A 23374-nucleotide genomic window follows, 5' to 3' on the forward strand; every position below is an offset into this window, starting at 1 on the left:
TTGAGCACTCGTAAAACAAATGCATTGACAAGTATAGGAAACATTTATGTCAGAGCCTTACAAATAACAAAATAGTGGTCAGTGAAGTTTCTTAGAAATTAGAAAATGAGACAGAAATAATTGTCAGGTTTTTTTTCATTAGTCATAAATGAAATTTCACAGGGATCTTTTCTGAGTCCATTTCATCTCTTACATATGCATTAAAAAACTAGAAAAGAAGATGAAGCCTCATGTGAGGCAGTTTGCTGATGTATAATCCAGCCTATAAAAGGGGAGGGCTGGCTTCCAAGACCTTACAGTAACAAACATGAGGCCTAATGAAATGTAATGTATATATACATAAGGCAAGGTACCAAAGTAGTTAAACTAAAAAACATCAAACAGACAACAGGAGCTTTCAACATCACAAACACTATCTATTTTTAATTCTGCTGCCTTATTTTTTTTTCCTTGCAGAAATCTTTGAACCCAAAATTTTCAAAATACAAGCTGAGACAAAAAAAAAAATCTTGAACTCTTCAGCCAGAAGGCTTATTCTGAGCTAGAAATACAAACAACTGAAAATGGGGAGTGTATGAAAGCACTGAACAATATGGAGGGAAGTTTTCTGGTATCACCTCTGCTCTGTTGAATGTTAGTGGTATCTTGCCCATCATCCCAGTATTTCCTGAATTTTGTCTTCATCTAATGGCTCAGAGTGCCCAAACAGTTTAACAATGTGAGGTGAGCTCTAATTTTTCCACCAACCACATTCCCTTTATTGCATCTTTTAACAGCTGTATAAAGAATGTTCATTCAAATGTTTTAGAAGTTTTCTATGACTCCCATTCACGTTCAGACCCGTTACTCTGAAGACAGGTTATCTTTCTTTCTTTTAAAACCTAGCATAGTAATTTGAAGTGACAAACATCACCATTTTGAAATGCATTTACCATATCCTGAATCTCCTAGTCAAAAAAATTTAATTACCTTCATAATAGATACATACAGAAGGATTGACAAAAAAATGAAGCAGTAAACTGATGCTGAGTATTTAACCTGAACTGGTGGGAGCCATGGCTCTGGACATGGCTAATTTACTAATGTTGATAGAAAAAACTCATGAATTGAACTCATGAATTAGAATGTAAGTCACAATACCAGGTCTACTAAAAGGAAAGAATAACTGCAAATGCTTTGGATACTAAAGTGAGAAAGACAATTTGCAATATAACATGAGTCACCTTGGACAGAATATTAGAACACCTGAAAAAGCTGCAGCGTGAAGCAAAGCTATTGAATGGCTGTCACCTGAAAAATAATGCTTGGCAAGAGCTACCGTGAGCAGCATTTTAAACCTGATCTGGCACTGTAAAATGGTAAAACAAAAGACAAGCGCAGTAGCATAGGAAACATGGAGAAGGCAAACAATTTATTCTTTCAATATGGGCACATGAATATTAGAAAAATTGTCAACATACTAAACCCACAGACCAGTTTCTTACCACCCTACCACAGAGGTTGGGCCATAAAAACTTCTGTCACACAAGCAAGTTAAAGGTGCTGGTGCACAGATATTAACAAGATTTCTGATCAGAAATCTGTGCAAAGACTGCAGCTGACAAGCCAATGAGGTCATCAGCACAGGCCCAAAGGGTAGAGACAACGCCAGCCAGACATCTCAGTATGCTAAACTTGTGGAAGAGGAGCAGCCACAGCAGAAACAAGAGGAAATTAATGCCGAAATCTAAACTCTGATACGAATAGTCATGTAGCTACAAAATAAATTTGGTTAAGACTAATCGGATTTCTCTATTCCACTTTTCACTGCTTTGCGTGAGTTCAACCTTCTGAAGCTGTCGGGCAGCCAAAAAAATATTTCAGGGATGAGTGAAAGGACAGATGCAAATGGAAGGAAATGCTATTTTCGCCTATTGAGCAAGGAACCCCAGCTTAATCCTACCTTCCCAGCCTTTCACTGCCTGCTAAACCAAAAGGAAAATCTTGAGGAAAAGCAACAAAAATGACTGAACCAGCAACTTATAAGGCTGAAGCCCTTTCTCCATAGAAAACCAGAATCACTAGAATGGTCCTAGAGAAGCTAGGAGAGAGTTAGTATTGATTTTATCATCATGTGCTTAGGGAAGAAGAATGGCTCTGCAGGTTTTCTCCCTATATATATCCACAGCAGAGCATGAGTCAGGTGACAGGAGGAAAAGGAGACCTGTCTAAGATTCTTGGCTTGGAAAAAAAATGAAACCAATGAAAGAATTAAAGATTTTGTGAAAAGTCCAGGTTGCTTCCTGACTGTAATACTGTAAATACTGAAGAATTGAAAACTGAGAATGTTCATAAAATCAGGCCCTTAGTCCACTTCTTTTTCCCACTTAACCACAGTTGGCTTTACCTGTTTTCCCAGTAAAAATGAATTCTGATTAACATCCCACAGTGCAATTCAAGGCAGAGATGGGAGGGAGAAGAAGGCATTGAACAGAGCTAGTATTAGTACACATATCTAAACACACTTCTACAGCTCTGTAGTTCTCTTTTCATGTACCTCCCACTGACCCCTCTCCATGCAGCCACCTCTCTGTTCAGGTAGCTCTTGCTAATTTAATTTTTATCTCCAAAAAGTTATGTGGGAAGAATACATGAAATGCAACCTGGCTTTGGCTCTGTGTTTAAAAAATGAGAACATCAATCACAATAAGATACTAAATTCTTTTAAAAAGTGTCATAGCATCTTTTGTATGGAGATCAGGCCTACTTGGTTTTAGTGCAGCTTGTTTGGTAAGGGATTGTGTTCAAAGGTACCAGGCAATTTCAGATCTCCCTATCTTCTATGCTATGAGAGACCTCAGCACATACAAGGAAGTTCCTGGCACTTCACAAGGATCGGGACAGAGTGAGAACATTAGGAGATAGTTTGCTTTCTAATATTTTAGGTCTGACTCATCCAGACTTGACATTTACAGCCTTATAAAAATATTAACATCTTCAAGAGTAATTAAAAGAGAACCAGTCTAAAAGAGCTATTTATATCAAAGAGAAAAGAAATAACTTTGTGTTGACTGTCTAAAAAAGCGTGACAAAGCCTAATTACATTTACTCAAAATCTAGCCCAAATAAAATGTCAAGATGATGGCTCTCTTTCAAATTTAGAGCTGCATAAGGAACATACAGGGAAACAGACTGTAATAGATATAACCAAATCCAAGTCTGTATTAAATTAAAAGCTGTTACAAAAAAAAAGCAAACCATTTTCCTAAAAGTGACATCATGACAAATCAGAGGAAAATAAACATCATCTTCTTGCCTTTAAGAGGGTACAAATTCAGTGTCACTGACTAAAGGAGTACAAGGACATGAGGAGTGAGGGATGAGGCAGTGGGGAGAATTTCTTAGAAATTGTTAACCTTCTTGAACAGCATGGGTTTAAATGGCAGCAGAAGCACATTAATCTAGGTTCTTAGTCAAATTCAGCTGCTCAGGTTCACTCTCAAGATCCCCTGCAGAACCAGGCTCAAGCTGTTAACTGAAGTAAAAAGCCAAATTTCTGTCTCTTCCCTGAAGGAAAGATATATTGCCCAAATGATTTCCACTACTGGAGCAAGGAAAACAAGGGCAAATGAATGAAAAGAGCATATCTGAAAGTGTTCAGAACAGAAATCCTGACTGAAGAAAGAGTGATAGCTATAGAAAAAAAAGAGGAAATTAAGAACTCCTTAACTGGTTCTCAGGTCTCTCTTACATCTACTGTCTCCTTGCTTACCCTCCTACCAGCTAATTTTGTCTTTGAATCAATTGCTGCCTGTCCTTATTTTTCTCTCCCCTCCCTTCTCCACTGGCAACTGGGTTTAATTTCACAGTTCATAACACTGGCAGTCTCCAAACTCTTTGTGGCTTGTCCTCTAGAGGCTCCCAACCATTTTATGTACCATGAATGAACACAGTACCTCCTCAGGGATTAATCCTGCTATCCCTTAGCTGAGAACTCTCCCCATGGAAGAAGTCATATAGCCTGTTTATCCAGAGAAAGTTTACAAAGCCCACAAAAATTACTCCAGTGTCATCATTAAGACATGCTCTAATTAGGACTGAAAGAAGTAAATCAAAAGTCATTACTATAAAGCTGCTTCTTTCTACGTACTCTAGATGAGTCATCAAAAACATACAAGCGTGTTGAATACCAGTATTCAGATAGCATCTCTGCAACATCACATAGTACAGGGAAGTTTTATTAAAACAAGGAACTTGAGATCTCTGTCCAATTCTAATTACAAGCTCACACTTAGTTCTGTAACTGCCAGATGTCAAGTCAGAGCTGCCAAAGTGAAGCAGAACAGATGGCATAGACCCATTTAAGGCTCTGAGTTTTGAGAATGGGTTTGGGGGATTGCATAGAGGGATTTTTCTTGTGCCAAATAAAGCACTAGGGGATTTTTCAGCATCTATAGGAAAAAAGAATTTCAGGACAAATAAAAGACAATCCAAAGTCTCAAGCAAAATTAGCAGATACTTAAACTCCAATATTTTTTTTTCTCTAGTGGGAATTTTTATAATAAATCCTCCTTTCTGAATAATTGGTTGGTTTTAGTATAAAAAAAGTTTTTAGTATAAAAAGAGTAAAACCTCAGGTCATTCCATAAAGTCTCTTCATTCCTACAAAAAAGAAAAAACATAATGAAGTGCTTTAATATTGTAAATGAATCTTGGTTCTGAATGAGATAGAGATATTTCAGATTGAAAATTAAAGAAGTTAAATAAACAAAAATAATTCTCTTTTCCCAGTGTCTGTGGTAGTAGTCACACAGAAATCTTACACCTGGTTTTCCATTAGAAGCTTAAAGGACTTTCATCATAGGCAAAGTGGTAAAATAGAACTGTTTACCACTGATTCAAGTCCAAAGGAGAAGAAGTTTTAGATATTTGCCCTCTGAAATCACCAAACTCTTCTTTGCTTAGAAAAGAAGAGTGATACTGAGGATCTGCTTCTTCAGTTCTAGTGGGAGCTGCAGATAACCAACACCTCTTAAGGCTGTGTTGTACATGACTGTTAAAGAGCTCTTTCTACTCTAATTCAGAAGTGACAAGTGTTAAGGATGGCTTCTGACAGTGAAAAACCTCAGTCCAAGAAACTACTGTACTGGGTTTGCACAGCATGGATCTGGTGGAGGGTGGGAAGGTGACAGGGGGCTTCCATGAGAAGCTGCTAGAAGCTTCCTCCATGCCCAACAGAGCCAATTCCAGCCAGCTCCAAAACGGAACCTCCACCTGCCAAGGCCAAGCCCATCAGCAAAGGTAGTAGACCCTCCGTGATAACTTATTTATGAAGGAAAAAAGTTATTGTGCAGAAGTAATTGTGGCCAGAGAAGAGAATATGTGAGAGAAACAACTCTGCAGACACCAAAGTCAGTGAAGATGGAGATCATGGAGCTGGAGCAGAGATTCCCCTGCAGACTGGTGAAGACCAGGGGGAGGCAAACTGCCAGGTTGTCCCCCTGCAGCCCTTGGAGACCTTTGAGGTGCAGAGATCCACCTGCAGTCTGTGGAAGAGAGCCATGCTGAAGCAGATGGATGTCCATAAGAAGGCTGTGACCCTGTGGGGAGCCCACACTGGAGGAGGCTCCTGGCAGGACCTTTGGACCCTTGGAGAAAGGAGCCCATGCTGGAACAGGTTTGCTGCTGGGACTTGTAATCCTGTTGGGCCCCATGTTGAAGCAGTTTGTGAAGAACTGGCGCCCATGGGAAGGACTCATGTTAGAGAACTTTGTGCAGGACTCTGTCTCATGGGATTGACCCCATTTTTGAGCCAGGGAAGGGCTTCTTTCCCTGAGGAGGAAGAAGCAGCAGAACAAACCTGTGATGAACTGACTGCAACCCCCATCTTCATCCTCCTGTACAACTAAAGGAGAAGAGGGGGAAAGAAACAGAGAATCAGGAAAAAAGTTAAGCCTGGAAGGAGGGAGAAATGAGAGAAAAGTGGGTTTAAGATTAGTTTTACTTCTCTTTATTCTACTCTGATTTTGATTGGCAACAAATTCAATAGATTTCCTCAAGCTCAGCATGATTTGCTCATGACAATTTGTGATCTCTCTCTGCCCTTATCTCAATTCATAAGCCTTTCATTATATTTTCTCTTCCCAATCCATTTGAGGAGGGAAGAGAGAGAGTGGCTTTCCTGGGTGCCTGGCATTCAGCTGTGGTCAACCTACCTCCAGTGTGAGAGAATGAGGCCATTTCTGTACCACTGTAGTGCTGGTCTAGAGAGTGTCTGCTCAAAACATGGCAGCCAACAAGTTTATACCATTTTCCATAACAGGCTGAGTTCCTTCTGTTTGAAACTTGCTTCCCTTGAAACTCTTTTTATCTCTTCATGTCTGTACCATTGCTCTGCTGCAGTAGTTAACCCCTCAGCCATCTTCCCAGAGCAATGCTTGAAAATGGCTGTTTTCCCTAATGAGTCCGTGCAACATCAACTGCTCAATGTTGCAAACTGCACAGCAAGGCAGGGGCAGATGACAAGGAATATACTCCTAAGTGTACTGAAGGATAGGTCAGTAAGCTCATACATGCTGGGAAAGAATTTAGAGGAAGGATGCACTAATGTACTGAAAATAAAACCCTAGGCCTAGTTTTCTTCTGCTCAGCTTTTAATGTTTGACTTTGAAACCTGGCTGCCTTATAGCCTATTATGATATTTTGCAACCATTAAATCCGTCTCTATAATCCAGTGCAATTCAGAGAACAACAAGCCATAGAAAGGAAATCCCTCCTCTCAAAAGGGATTTTAATCCCTTCTTGCAAAGAAGGTATCTATGCACCACTCACATTCTAGGCAAAATTTTCACTCTTGCACTTACATTCACTCATTCTTTAACAGAACAATTAAAAAGCTTCAAACATCCCTTCCATTTTTATTCCCCAGCCTCAGTCTAATTGTGAGACAAGGGAACAAGCTCCAGACTGGCTCAAAGCACAAAAGAATGTGTAGGAGTAAAAGAAAGAAGTGGATAATTATGCAATAGAAATACAAACAGAGAAATTATTATCATCATTATTATTGTCTTTAACAGGGAAATAATGCAGTGAGCCAGGCTGAGGAGCTTCTCAAGCAATCAGCCTTCACTCATGGTTCTCTGCTGTAATTGGTAAAACAGATTTAGGACTAAAGACTTAGGTTCACTAATTTATATCCTCTTCATTATTTTAGACCTTATAGAACTTAGCCCTAGTTCTGAAACACAGAGATTAAACAATGAAAATCCAACCTCTGGGGAAAAAAAGATGAAGGTAGAAGAAGAGGGGAATAAATGAGCTAAATTAGCAAGCTCTAAAGTGAGATCTTTTTGCAAAGTACTTGACTTGTCTGGCATTTTATTTACTAAACTATCAGGCTACACAGACTATCACACACTTATCAGCTATGTACATCTCAATAACACTGTCCTTTCTTGCTGAGATTTTTAAACAACCCTTTAAATTTTCCTTTCTCCTTTGACAGCTGAAAGAGATTATTTTTAAACTAGTGAAGCAGCTCAAAATATATTTATATCTGCAAAAATAGTTTATGAAAATGTGGAGATTTCAGAGGAGTTACCAGTGAAATATCCTTAGACCTGAAACTCAACATCAGTTTTCAACCTGTGCATAGTGAAGGAATCAAATATACCAGCCAGCCACCTAGAGGGAAAAAAATAAGAAGAGTTGCATAGAAATGCAGGAGGAGAGTAAGTATACTTCATCAAGGGCTGAAGATAATTCTTCCCCCCCTTTTTTTCCTGTCCTACCAATAAATGGAGTTCCAGGAAAAGCAAAAAGTTATTTGCCTCATGCTCCTTCTCACACTGTAAGGCAATTAAGTATTTTTCTCAGTAGAGGCTCAACTTCTTCCCCACTGTGGACCAGATTTGCCATGTTTCTGCACTTCAGAGGGACAAGTGCAGCTATACCACATCAGCATAAAATGAACTAAGTCAGTAAAGCTCTTTAGCCTAGTCTGCACTAGGCCCATGAGCTGTTTCTCCCACTTCTGGAAAGACTCCTTTACTCCATGTCTTTTGCCATCTGGCACAACCTAAATGTACTTCACTACTTCATTTTCTTATCTTCTCTCTAAGTCTCATTTACAAATCTACTTTGCTCTTTGCCTTCCCCTTCTGCAGTTTCTCACCTGAATCTTTCAAAGATTTCAATCTGCAGAGCATTCTTCAACAGAGTGGAGTTATTGAAGGAAGGGTGAACAGCATCCAGCAGAATGTTCCCTTAGAGCTCACAGGATCCACTCATAACTTTTGTTTGTAATCTGAGTTCCTCTCAAAGTGGTGCATTACACACTGTTCTCATTCCCAGAGCACACATCTAAGGTCTCAGCCTAGTCCCAGACTGATTCTCACAAGAATCAGCTTGAACATCTCATCTGCCTTAACCATTACAAGGTTATCAGTAAATAACCAAAAAAAACTATTTCATTCTTACAACCTCTCAGATCTACGGGAGACTTGGATATAATTAGGTTCTACTACAGCAAAAGGGAAAAAAAAATGTGTCTCAAGTCAATTAATGTAATTTTGTAATAATCATTCAGCATGAAGTTTCTGTTTGCAGAAGATTTTTTTTTCTTAAATAAAATACATTATGAAGACACTGATATTTTTCTCTCAGTTTTTGTGCTCATTAGCTGTCTTGAAGATACTGAAGATATTCCTGATCCAGAAATATTAATCCCTGCATATGAATAATTTCATCCAAGGTATCAGTTCTCTATTTCTAAAGTAACTTTTACATTCAAGTGTTTATAAAATCATAGCCAAAAACCAGAAGCAACCAGATCCATAAGTGGGAAAAGCAGTAAACAACTTAAGATTTAACAGATTCTAAAGCAGTCAAAGTTCTTCCAAAACAAATGTTCACTGAAGGCCAGGATGAATACAGCAAGATAATGCAAGGTCATTTAACAAAATCTGCCATTTGTTTTCCTGGTCTCTCACCCAGTTGATGCTTCTACTGCCAGAATAGTGAAACTATGGAAAGTCCTATTTAACAGAACAATTTCAGTTTGCATCCAGAAAAAGACTACATATTGGTTTGTCGTGTTATATGTCTCCAATAACTGAATTTCATGGTGCTTTTTCTGTGAAATTACATTTTTTCATTACATCAATAGTCAATCATTCTAATTTTGTCCAAAATATGGTAGGAATGATTCAATGGCAGAAAAAATCATACAGAAGTGAAAGTATTTTAAAATTATGTAAAAACTCTTGAAGAGTAATCATTAAGAAATAAGCACTTTGATTTTCTAAACTGTAATGAACTTGAAATTAACATTTTCCCTTGAAACTCTATCTAAGATATACATGTCTTCCTGCATGAAGCTAGAGGTTGTTGTTCATTTTAAATTATGACACAGAAGCACTTTCTGCTGAAAACAAAATGTGACCTTTTTCTGTTTTAGTGATTGCCTTTGAAGAGAAATAAAATGTCACTGCGTCTCATGAAATTTGCTGGTAACTCATGTGAATCAGAAAGATATTTCTTTTTCTCAGTGGGAGACTGAGGTCTATGCAACCTGTGGTAGAAAAGAAAAAAATTCTTTGTTTTAGTTATAAAACAAAGTTGTTTTGTTGCTGGATGAAAAAAAAGAAGTCAAGAACTGGTTTTGAGTGCCTTTCAAAAACACCAGAAAAAATAATGCCTCTCAAAACACCCAAAAAAAACCCCCAGAAAACAACTCTACATATTTCAATTAGCTTCCACAAGTTACAGACTCCTTAGTGCAGGTATATGTTCTACCATATCTGCCCAAGATTTAGCTTGTTATTCTAGCATCTCCTGTTGAGGACTATGTTTGACTCCTGCTTGTCAAAATCTAGCACGAAGCAGGCAGGAGCACAGCAGAAACCAACACCTCAAAACTAGTTTTAAGCAGGAAACTTAAATAGATTCATATATTTTAAAGCACATTTTATAAACAAATTTTTGTTTATGTTGTGTGTTTACAATGAAAATTTCTGACACTTTATTTTTAATGTAGATTGTACTCTGTGAAAAGATTCACACAGAACAAATAACAAATGTCAGTAGTTACCATCAGGTGACTCTTCTTGGATCTTATTGCTTCATTATTTCCACTGGGTACTCCAAGAAACAAAAGGTCAAGGTATCAGTAGCCTCCTGCAACACCAAGATAGAATCAAAGGAAAAAAACAGAACCATAATCTTGAAGGCATGATTCATAAAGGTTGAAACTGATAAAAAAACCTGCATTTTCTCCCTTTCTTTCCTCCAAGAAAATTTTTTATTCAACTATCTTATGTAATTACAGGGAAATTGTAAAACTACAGCATTCAGTTTACTTAAAGTTTTCATCCCAATTCCATTTTTCAAAGCTGAAAATTTTCTATTTCCAGGTTGGATGTTTTTTTTCCAGCAAAAAGTGGAGTGTATTCTGTTCTGTTCGGTGGAGTGTATTCAGCAGTTCCATTCTACTACACTGACATTATGGTCAAAGTTAAAAATTTTTATAGTTAAAAAATAAGACAAAGAAAAGAGGAAATGTGAGGATTCTGGATTTTTTTCCTATTTAATTTAGTGAGGAAGAAAAAAAACCACAGAATTAATTTAAAATTACATATAAAGCCTTTTTTTTCCCCCTCACAAGAAATTTCAGAGAGGAAGACACAAGCTCTTTTAGCAAATACAATCAGCTCTGAACAGAAGGTTTAGATCCCCCCTCTCTGGAGTATGCTGGACAAATATTTCTCTCTATCACCTATGATCCAACAGACACAGTCTTCCTTGGTAATGTTTCTACTTTAAATTTTCCAGCTAGAGATAGATTTGTTTTTCAACTTTTATTCTTCAGCAATCTTTTTGTTACTCTGCTGTTCTGCATCAACACAGTACCACAAGAAAAACTCTGGAAAAATCCAGCCTTGCCCTAAAACAGCCCACGTGCCTAATGGCAGAGCACACATCACGCAGAGATGGCCACCAGAGCCCAATTTCATCAGCATTTCCTTTTGCAGCACACCACGTTTGGTTGCAAGCTTCTCTTGTTCAGCTCGAAAGCACAGTGTCCCCATGTGCAGAAACGTGATGCTCTCCCTAAGGCTTTACTGTGAGTCCCTATTGCTGCATGTGGATTTTGCCATGGGAAAAGTATAGCAGCCATGGTGAGCCCATATCTGAAATCTAATTCCTTGCACCTCACTTTGCATAAGCTCCACTGACTGTTTGACATGACAAATGTGATGTGTTAAACATTTCTTAAAGGTTTGTAGGACCAAGGACACTGAACTACAACTGCGTAACTAATCCTCTGACACTCGGCCTCTCTTGTATGAGGGTTTATTTAAAAATTTCACTGCTGCAAAGAAAAATGAAAGGGTTTTGCCAGTCCTTTATTTCTGATTTTTTTCAGAGCTTTGTATTAAATTATAAGTGCAGTTGCTGCCATAAAAAACATATGTACCACGCTGCTTTATATTACAAGTAAAAGTAATATTTTTCCCATGTAAACTCCATGTTTACACTGGAAAATATTGCCTCCTAGAAGGCAGGCAATGGGCACACCAGCAAATTATTCCTGACAGATTATGATCCAGAGCACTCCAAACCACAACCTACACTTAGAGATTTGTGAGCCTTTCTGGAGACTGAGCAATAAAATAACTAGCATAAATCTTAAATTAATGGTTTACCTACATTGCACACCAGCATGTAGCTCAAGATCTCCAAACAAGCTCCAAATAAGCTAGTTTGGTCAGTATCAGATACAGCCTAAGTACTTTGAAGTAAATTAGTCCCCAGGAGCTTTGTGCTTCCACTGAGCATGAGCTTTAGTACATAGATTTACCTCTAATTTAACATCTGTGCTTACAGCTTTGCCTGTAGGGGTTTTTTTAAGGATAATAAATTTTAAGTGTATGTTTTGTCTTTCTTTAAGATCATAGTCAAAATAGCAAACAAAAGAGGTTTTAAACCCATCAGACATTTCACCACTGCTGAAGGACATATTACCAATGAGTAAGAGATAGGGAAAAACATTGTGAAATTATGTGTGGTCACGTTACTCTTCTATTGACTTTGATTTGTTTGCAAGAATGATTTATGAAACTGTTAGGAGCTGCATACATTAACCAAACTATCCCATAATAGCTTTCATAGTGCTAACTAGTTATCACTAGTGGACAACACAATTAATGAACAAATCATGATTAGGTATCGATATGTCACCAGACAATACTAATTCAGCCCAATCGCTTGTTCCTAAGCATTTTATTTCAGAAGCAACAGAACTGGAAATATATTGGCTGGTGTCATTGTGTTCACGTTATTCTTCAGATAAATATCTGTGCATATTCTATTTTTCCTGTTAGTCTATCAAATCATTCAGTATCAAAAGCATTTATCATCCTATAAATGATATTTTTTTATAAAATTTTCTTTTATAGTGGAAATGCTTTTCTTCTTTGTAATTTAGAAGACCCATCTCTAAACATCTGCAATGAGAAGAATAATGCAACTAAATTAGTGGCAGCTGTAACCCTTAACATAGCAAAGATTATCTTAGTATATCTGTCAGAATTTCAACCCCTTTTTATCTAATTGTTTGTTCTTCTTGCACTAGTCCCTTCAGTATAACAATTAAATACTGCATTCTCCTAGGCAGTCTGCCCAAGAGTTGATTGTGCTCAATACTTTAGTTGGGAAAGAAAAGAAGGGGATAAACCTTGAGAAATGTGTTTCAGTTATTCACAGAGGATAACACTAGGATATAGTATGGATCACTTGTCTTCAATAACAATGCCCTTTCAAACAGTGGTATGAATCACTACATGAATATCAGAAATAAGCACCCTTCAGCTGCACCCCACCTCTCCTTTTTTATTTCCTAAATTGCAACTAATCATTTGGGATCAGATCATCCTTTGTTTTAAGATAGTATTTTGAATTACAGATACATTTCCATAATATTATGAATGTACCTTATCATCTTAACACTTCTTCAAACACATTCCTGGCTTCAATTTTAATATGAGGCATGATCCACTGTCTAGCCTACACACATACCCACTGCATACCTTTCTATAATAAGTGGAAGTTCTACTGGAAAAAAGTAGTTTTCTACTACTACACAATGAGAACATCTCAAATGTTGGCTTCAGAGGGCATTTATTTTTATTTTAATAAGAATTACAAAAAGGGATGGGCAAGAGCAAGATTTTTACTTCTGAATGTCTAGTTTTGATTTTCTAGATTAGTCCCCAAACCTGTCAGCAAGAGCTGCAGTGATAAATCACAATGAGGAGGGATGGCCCTCAGTCTGTGAATTTATTCCTTTTCAAAACTCTATGACCACATCTGGTCAAGAGGATGCACACACTGAAAGCATCATCTGCTCCTGCTTTTTATGTTGCTTTCATACTGACAAGAAAGGTAGAAAAATTATTAGGAGCCCTCCTTTTGAAGATTACTATGTTAGCAGATGGAGATATGTAGAAAGTTTCTATTCCCTCTGCTCATATGGGGACCCAGCCAGCACACCTGTGTGCCAGAGAGGTCATAAGCAGCTGTATCTGCTAACACACCCATAACTGCTGTACAAAAACCAAGCCAGCCCAAGGACTAGTGAATTCAGAACAGTTTGACATTACACTTCAGGAGGATGCTGTGGAAGAGCACTGCACTGTATTTATGGTTTTCACCTCTGTCATTGAACAGAAATTGTTCAATGTTCAATTGTTCAATCAAGTACTTAGAATCAAACACTTAAAGATTTACCTTCCTTTAGTCTTCAGGTGAACTAATACAGGTATAGTGAGACTTTATTGTTTTTGAATAGCAACGCCTGAAGAGGAATTAAAGGTGATTTTAAGTAGCCCACTTTGAATTAACTTATTTACTTACTCCAATTAATTCCTATAAATGCTCTGTTGCATACAGGCCTTTACACACATATTTGATGCTGACTGATTTCATCTGGACTGTAGTTGCTTTGGTGAAACTGTCTTAATCAAGACATTTATCACTGGGAAAGAACAAGGGAAGGGGACACAGATTCTCAAGCACACTAGAGGCATTTGAGAAAAGGATGTAACAAAAGCAGCTCAGCAGCTCACCTTATAAGAGGTTACAGGTGACAACTTATATCATGAAAAAGGGGTCTCTTACACCAAAAGTTTTGTGCATTCATGGCTTGGCTTGCCCATCCCCTCCACAGCATTGCCATCCTCCTCCCTGAAAGGCACAGAGACAGCAAAGTAACAAGACCCATTCATCCCAAATCATTAACATATTTGACATGCTTCAAATGTTTCACTACAGAAACCAGACTGAATGGATTTTCCTGAAGGTTTTTGCTTAAGTAAAACCAGGAGACGAGAACTAGATTCTCCTCTTTTTCAGAGACCACATCAGGAAGAATTGAACCACAAATAACCTCTTCTTCCCTGAGTAAAGTGGAGAATAAAGCCACAAACGTTTATTTGACTTGCATTGAGCAAACCAATTTTTGGTTTAGGTTTTTGGTGTAGGTTTGAGTTGCATGTTTTATTTAGTACCATGTACATTCTAACAGATAGAAAAATAAGCACAACATTCCCTCCCAAAACCCCAAAAGTTCAAGACAGGATGTACCTCACAATAGCTGAGTACCTGGCAACTATTTTGTTTCACAAAGAAATCAGATGGGATATTCTATATTCATGGGGCTTGTAACATCACTGCAGGGATGTGCCTACTGTCTCCCAGTTGTGTTATACTACTTTGGCCTCCTGTCACAAAAGAGTCAGCAGCATTATACTTTGTTAATGCATTTCAAAATAGTCTTAGCATGTCAAAAGTCATGTGTCAAGTAGGACAGCCTTGCAATAGCTGGACAAAAAGGACAATAGAAAGGTCAAAAGTCTTTTACAAAACACTAAAAGTCAATCATTTTTGGACATAAAGTCGATTGCCCTTGGGCAATGCTAGGGAAACCTAGAAAGACTGCTTGGTTTGTTATTCCTCTTCATTGAGCTCTGCTACTGCAGGACTGCAGAGTCATGTCCAAAAGGAAATAAAATGTATTTTAAAAGCCCCAACAATAATACAACAAAATCACCCACTTCTTATCAACAGTAATTTTCAATTATATTTAAAGCTAAAACAAGATAGAAGGAGGCAGGTGAAAAAACTCCCTCCTGCTACAGAACATAACACTGATAGATTATTTTATTTTCATAGAATCACAGAATCATTTAGGTTGGAAAACACCTTTAAAATCATCAAATCCACCTGCTAATGTAACAATGACAAGTCCACCATTAAACCATGTCCCCATGGGCCACATCTACATGTCTTTTAAATACCTGAAGGACTGGTGACTCAATCACTTCCCTGGGCAGCAGTTCCAATGCTTGACAACATTTCTGTGAAGAATTTTTTTCCTAATATCCAATCTAAACCTCTCCCGGTGCAACTTGAGACCACTTTCTCTCTAGCTCTCTTTCCTAACCATTTACACCTAGTTTGTATTCTCAGCATCATGAATCATAACTCAGATAGCTAATATTGACACCAGTAACTTTGTCTGAAAACAGTGCAAAAAATTCTTATATCAAGGTTCCTTAAAGAAATTCAGAAACTTCTTATTTTTCCCAAACCCTGAGTCAGATGCAGTAATGTAATAGATGTCAATATTTGTTTCAGTATTACACAGAGATAAACATCTGTGCTGAAGCTGTGCATTTTGACATGCCCTTCAGGCTTTTCATTCAAACTAGGCAACCAGAAAGATGTAATTATGGTAGGTAACTTTGTCTTTAAAAAACCCAGCTAACTTTTATAAGTAGGAGTGTCATGGAGCAAGTTGAAGATCATTAGAAATATGATCCTATTAGAACAACAGCAATACAAGTCCCTCTAACTGTTACAAGTGGAAGGTGAAAGTGTGATAACCAGAACATGTGTATTAGTTGCGTTTGAGTATTTGCAGTTACTGCAACTTCCAGATCCAATATCTCTTTAAAAATGGGGGTCTCTTTCAACTTCCCTTTTTTTTACTAATCTTTAGCAAGAATCAGAAAAAAAATTATGAAAGAGTTTTCAATAGGTTTCGTATCCTGTCCCTTGATCACCTTCTGGCGCTGCTGTTCAATTCTGTTTGTATAATCTTTGGGCACACTCTGTGTGATATATATCAGTCTTGAAAATTCAATTCTTCTCATCAAAGCAAGTAATAACAGCCTAATTGACCTATTATTCCCACCAGCTTCCTTGTTCACTGAAGCTGTATATATATTCTGCCATGTCTAAACTTAATACTGCATTTACGTTTTAATGCTGTTTTTTGTCTAAGTTGATTGAGCAAAATTAATTTCTCAGTCAGTAAAAATCATGCAGAATTATAAAAAAAAACTTCTCTGTGATTTGTAATACAACTTATTTAATAACTGTGGAGTAGCTATGAAATCTGGGATTTATGCTTTGTTTACAATCTTTATCTCTTATCTAATGAGAGTCAGGACTCATTAAACATTAACCCATTCATTAAATGACATCTTTACTATAAAATTATTTTTCCTCCCAGAAAAATAAACAAACAAAACAAAACCAAACAAAACCAAAACAACCTGTCTAGATATTGTTGTGATTAGCCAGACATTCACACATGACATGGAAATGGTTGAACAGTGTTTTCCTCTAAGTATTTTAAACAGAAACCCTCCAGCTCTTCAGACAGGAGGATGTCGTAAATACCAGGCTTCAGTTCAGAGCATCCAAGACAGAGCTCTCTTTGCCCACACATGAGCAGCCAAACACATCTATACAAGGAATAGAGCCAAGATCTTAGAAGTTCTCCTCGCAGAAAGCCATCTCCATCTTTTAGTCAGTTAGGCTTGGCTTTGCACACGGGGAGACAAGGTGTAACCAATTTTATTGATCCAGACACCTACAATACAGCACTGCTAGCAGCTTGTGATTTACCACATCTCCTGAGTCACAGCTCAAAGTCCCAGATGTGTAGATACAACACAAATAATGAAAAATATTTATTCTGCAAAAGTCAGTGGCAGGAAGAGTTCCAGTATTTCTGTGCCACCCAAGCATCCCTTCAGCACCAAGGCTACCCAGGGGATCAGACAGACATGCCTTCATCTTACAGTGCTCCCTTAGTGCATCATAGAGAGTAGTCAATTGGACAAAGACACAAGTCTTGGGAGGCCTGGTGTCTATTGTACCAAATCCCAGACAGTGTCATTTATCTGCAGCTACAGGTGCCAAAAAGCCTTTGTTAAAGCATGAAGCTAAAGGTTTTGCCAGAAATTTAATTGAGACAGGACAATTTTCTATAAACTGGTGCTGTGGTAACTTTGTACAGGAGAGCTACGTGACATGCTCTGCAGTGACTTGTCTCAAGGAAAAATGTACCAAAAAAAAGAAAAAAAAATCAATATTCTGGCTATGGGGCACTGAGGATCAGAATGGGACATTCTCTCAAAGCCTGTGTCCCAACAAAAGTTCACTTTCATTCACTGGAAGAGCAGCTTCCACAGAGTATGTGCTATAGAAATAAGATCTGCCTTTTCATCCCCACTATCTGCTGCCTACTCTCTCTTGCAGTTTGCCTGTCACTGAGAGTTTTTTCTTTTCTCCCTGTTGACAGAAGAAAATCTTCCCTATCACTTCATCTGTCTCAGCAGGTGACTGGTGTCTCTGGTCTTGTCTCCTTTCTCTCAGCCTTGGAAAACAATATCATACCTTCACCTATGTGGCATTTGAGAAGTTGGTGGATCATTTCTCATCTTGATCATCAGAATATTGTATTTTATCTAACCAAACTGGGCAATTTCTTTGAACACTAGAGCTTGCCAGCATCTGCAATAAGAACTTTCTAGTTTACACACTCAAACAGGTGGGGTAACTGTCATGCTGAGCTCTGGGCATGTTGGATGGCTGCTCTCTTAGACTCCATTTCATATTAATGTCTGCAGCAACAGCTTTGTGTGTAGCCAAAACTTTAAGGAATACATGGCCAAGACAAGTGTTGATGGTGCTATCAGGAACAACACAGGTGCTGAAGACAGGCAAAAAATTAATTCATTTCATGCGGAACAATTAATACTAGAGGACATAACCCTGACCTGTGTCTTCAGTCAGTAAAATGAAGAAAGTGCCTACTCACAAAATCCAAATGAATGAATGCAGCAGACTGGGCATCTGTGACAGGCTAAGACCAGGAATAGCAAGGAAAAAAAATTGTACATGGGACTCCCAAGTAAATAAGCACTGAGATCAGCTGCTATGAGTCACTGAAATGTTCCTCCCCCGACATTCTGGAGAAGACAGACAGCTTCCATGATGGGAAAGCAAAAGCACCTTGGCCTTCAGTAGCAAGGGCCAACTCAATTACTTTATGAGTCTAAGAATCTGTTTTGTTTATATACTCAGAGGCCCCTGCTCAATAAATGCTGGTTTGCAGTGAATGCCCAGCACACCAAATGCTAACAGTGTTGATATCTCGTTGAGGAAGACGGGCAATTTTCCTATCTGGATTTTCCTTGTTGTTGGAGCATGCAATATTAAAAAGGAGAGGGTGGGTGGACTTGTTTTGATGAATTGAATTAATTTCCGGTTTAATTAAAATACATTATGTACTACATATTTTATTGCAGACCTACAGAATGACATGCCCTCAACAAACACATTTCTATTATAAGATTTCCTTCAATTAGTGCCAGCACAGAGAGCTTCTGAACGCAGTGTACGGCCAGACAGGGCTCGCTGGGAGGAAGAGAGGGAGAAAGGCAGCATGAAAGGCACAGTGCCTGGCACACTGTGGGAGATCCAGTGGGCCTCTGGCTTCAGGAAGAAAACCAAACAATGGGTGGTTGTTCACTGTAGGACTGACTGACAGCAGAAGCCAGTACCATGCTGCTTACTGGTCCCTCTGCCAGCCTGTGGCAGCCTTGTGGGGAACATGGACGAGGCATTAGGGTGCTGGCTGCCTCCTGACTACTGGATAATCTGAACCAAAAATCATGACCTCACCCCTGAGCCTTGCCTGCATTTTGAGCACCAGCAATGCTAAGGTGAAATAGTCACTACAGACTTGTGCTAAAATTGTACTAATTCCTTGTCATCAGATTTTGAACCCTTCCCTGTTCCACCTCCCCTCAAAAAGCAGATGTCTGGTTTTACTGCAAGGTGGTTTCACATTTATGATTTCTGACACAGCACATATGTACTGAATTCATGGCTCTGTTCTACCATCCACATTAGCAACATGAGCATCCTCACCACATTATGATACCTGAATTTTGGAGAACTGCTTCCCTCTGCCAACTCTGTCCTCTGGGGATCTTTTTTTATTGCCTTTGAACTGGTTGGATGAAGGCAAGAAAACAAGACTTGAAAAGAAAACCATGGTGATTGTACAGATCACTAGAACTTGAAAGCAGGAAGGAAGTGAAGATCATTGCTCCCCAGCATTCAAATATGGGGAAAAATGCTCTATCTGTGTAATTGCAGAGCAGTTACAGGCACACAGGTAACAGACCAGGTGATCTGAGCAATGTGAGAGGGCAAATCAAGACCTGACAAAATACCATGCCGTGTAAGCATGCAATAATAAATCACAAGGAGGAGTTTATTGCTACTTCCAAGCAACAAAGTATGGCACTAATGAGTGAATTTCCCAGAGAAGGTAAGACCTTTTATATTCAAAAAAATTCAGCAGAGAATAAGTTCTACTGTGTAGCAAAGCCCTTAGACTAGAAGTAGCATGCCAAAGCCAAAGAACTCTGGATCTCACCCTGAAATTTTTAGTGGAGAGATTCTTTTGACATTGAACATATATTCTTTTCTAAATTTAGAGATGTTAAAGTATCTTCTATATACCATAACATGACAGCTATACAGATGGAAAGATGAGTCACAGAAATATTATTTCAAAATTCTGGATTCTCATGTAAGTACTACCAGCTTGACCAAGTATGCCTCACATACTGCAATCATGTAGACAGGTTTTCAGCTGAAATGCTACCCAATTCTACTGGATACTTTCTTCCCACAGAGGTGCAAATTATTATATAAGCAGGAGACATGGAAAAATCAGGACTCTGTATACTTGAGTGCCTGTGTTGGGGAACACAGAACTGTTTCTGCTTTCACAAAATATTTGGGATTTTATTTCCTTTCAAGATACATTCTGTGAGATTTCAAACTCTGAGTGTAATTGCCGATGTGATGCAGCCATCTGAAATTTAAGAAAATAAAATTTGGAAGAGTTGATGCCAGTCTTTCTATCACCTAAGCTGTTAAAGAAGCAGTAATTAACACCATGTTGGCACATCTAAATCACAAAAGCACATCCTGTAAGATGAGGAAAACTTTTACTTCCTACCCTTAAACCAGCCAGTGCAGTGCTTATCGTTTAAAGGCAGACTGCCCACAACAGAGGACCAAGAGAGTAACTGCTGAGACAACAGGAACAGATGTAAGAACAGTATGCAGATTTGCACAAAGACCTCAGTAGTGGGACAAGTTCACTTCAGCTGTGCATTAAGTAGCTGAGCAGATCATATTTGATATATGTTATTGCAAAGCAGAAGGTGCAGGAGAAAATAACTCTGAGACACAGAAAGTATCAGATCAGAAGGTGGGTGGGTTGCACACCAGAGCTGTGCAATAGCAGCAGAATATAACGTTTTCTGCTCTTTTTTCTCTTCTTTTTCGACTTCCATATCCTTAACTGTTTACTTTAACTTGCATTTCTGACCCGACCCTTAAGCTTGCCAAAAGTAAACTGGCACGTAGGCAAAAAAGGACAGTCAGATTTAGCTAAACATTCCCCTTCTGAAACTAGATCACCTGAAGTTTTGCTTTACATGATGTCTTTCATACACAGAGCAGCCATTCCATGTAGACTCCCATCAGAGAGAGAACAGCTGTCTTCTGTAAAACCGGAGAAGCTTCCTCCAGTGTCTATCATTGCCAACTATGCCATGATTGCTGCTTTTTGACTGTCACTCAAACCTCTACCTTTCTAGTATTCAGTTTTGGTTCTATTTCAATTCAAAGGGCCATAGCTACCCTGCAGACTACCATATGGTGTAGGAATCTGAGCAAGCTTGAAATGAGAAAGCCTGAGTCTGAGTCTGCCCAGACATGGACACATGATGCACAGCAGAGGATAATTTATCTCACTTCCAAGAAAAGAAAATTACCCATGGTAAGCCTTGTGTTGCTCCAGCAAGATTTCTACCAGTACCCAAGTTACCTCATTTAAAGCTAGGGTGGGAATCTGTAAACAATACTGAAAATTGCACAGTCTCAAACTCAGATGCATTTCCTTGAATGGATTATATATCAACAGTATCTGCTGCCACAGAAAAACAGAAAGGCAGAAGGAAGCTTCCATCATTAAGTATTCAAATCCTTAACAATTCTTTGGCATATTCAAGCCAGGTCACTCCAAGAACTCATGAGATGAACTGCAATTTTGCAGGTGTTAAACACCAAAACCATAAGCAGGTTTCAGGACTGCTGTCCTCTTGTGGAAGAAATATATTGAGGGCATTTAATGAATTTACTTTGTTTTTGAAGATTGAACTCTCCTTCTAAAGTCTGCCCACCTCAATGTGATATTTAAATAGCAAAAGAACTCTCACCAAACACTTTTTTCAATCATGCAGCCTTACAATGCTACAGTCAGTGACTGAGGGAGATAATTTTATGCAGCTACACACATACACATGCACATATATCTATCACATACACAAATACATATATTTATAAAATGAAAGAGACTCTAGTTGTCTCCATAAAGATCAGTTGCCACAGAAGTCAGTGATAAATGCTGCAAATGGCACAAAACCAACTGTACTGCTCACTGAAGTGAGCAATTAACTGCATATTGATGTTAGAATTTCCTATAAAGGTGATTTCTGTTTCATTTTGGATTTTTAAAGACAAAAACTTATCTTGTCAGTTTGCTAAGCTCTTGCAAGTTCTACTATGCATTAGAAAGGACATGTTCTCAAACACTAATCACCCACATTGCCAACTGCAAGATATTTTTCAGAGTAAGATAGTGTAATCCTCACCAAAGAAAATACCATTGACTGCAAAGTTTTGGGGACATTAATAATGTAAGGTATTATGCAAGGTTCTGTAATGTTTGTATTTTATATTATTTAGAAGTTCTTCAGAAACTGATTGAGATTTTTAGAAGTGGTTATATTTTGCTCAAATCTGCTCTCTCCAAATGAAAATAATTATACCACTCACTTTATTAATAAAATAAATAAAGGATTAGACCTCTTGAAAAATACTTTAGAGACATAAAATATAAATAAATTATTTCTCTGAATAGAGAAAGTACAATAATTTTGACATTTGTTGCTGTCAATGTAGACTGTTAGAATACCCTCAACCATTTAATTACATCACAGCTAGAAATACTTTGAAAAACAGATCCAGTGTTTTTGATCTTCTGGTATGGCAAGATAAACATAGGCCTAACAAATGTTGCATCTCCATTGTTTTGACGATTTCAATAATCAGATAAGAGTTAACCAAGGAGTTGCATCAGCTTGAGTGACTTTTGGAGAGCTAGAGCCAAAAGCCACTGGTGGCTGTAATCATGCAGCAAATTGAAGCTATGTGTTCTTTTGATGCTTTTCTACAGCTTCTTCTTCAAGAAGATTAAAAGCATGAAGAAAAACTGTTTTTCTGAACAGGAAATCTTCAGCAGAAAATGTAAACAGAATTTGGAAACAGTTGAAAAACCACAGCATGGAAAAAAGATTCTGCAGAGAAGCAGATTGTAACTGGGCAGCAAGGACCTGCCTAAGCTTGCAAAGAATAGCCAGATTTAGATAAGGCTGTGTGCATCTAAGGACTTGTTGGTTTTTGCTTGCAAAACTCCTGTGGGAAGACAAATCCCATATTGCTCTGTGCAAGCAGTTCCCCGTGACTGTACATGGTGAGAGCACTGGATTTAGAGCTATCGTTCTGACTAGTCAAAAGCAGATCAAGCACTCAGGAAAATAAGGAGTCAGCCATAGGAACCCATCAGGCATAAGGGGCATACTGAGGCCTGAGGTTTAGAGGATATACTCAGAGAAGAGAGAAAAGCTAGTTTCACCTGATCTGCTTTACTGCTTTACTGAAAGACATTCCCATGAACACCACGGGAAACCTTATGGGCAGCGAAGGTTAATTAAATTTCTTTTTCCTTTCAGACCATTCCTCATGAGAGTTTCCTTCCACAAAGTAAATCCGTCTTTTGACCTTAAAAGAAGGATCATATTTGCAGTCAATCAGGAAAGCATGTTTTCTTGCTGCCTGTTCTCCTAGGCAATGGCCTGCAGGTACAGAAAGCTCCAACAGCATCATTCTTTGC

The sequence above is a fragment of the Molothrus aeneus genome, chromosome 6 (genome assembly GCF_037042795.1).
Source record: "Molothrus aeneus isolate 106 chromosome 6, BPBGC_Maene_1.0, whole genome shotgun sequence".
NCBI classification, from domain to species: domain Eukaryota; kingdom Metazoa; phylum Chordata; class Aves; order Passeriformes; family Icteridae; genus Molothrus; species Molothrus aeneus.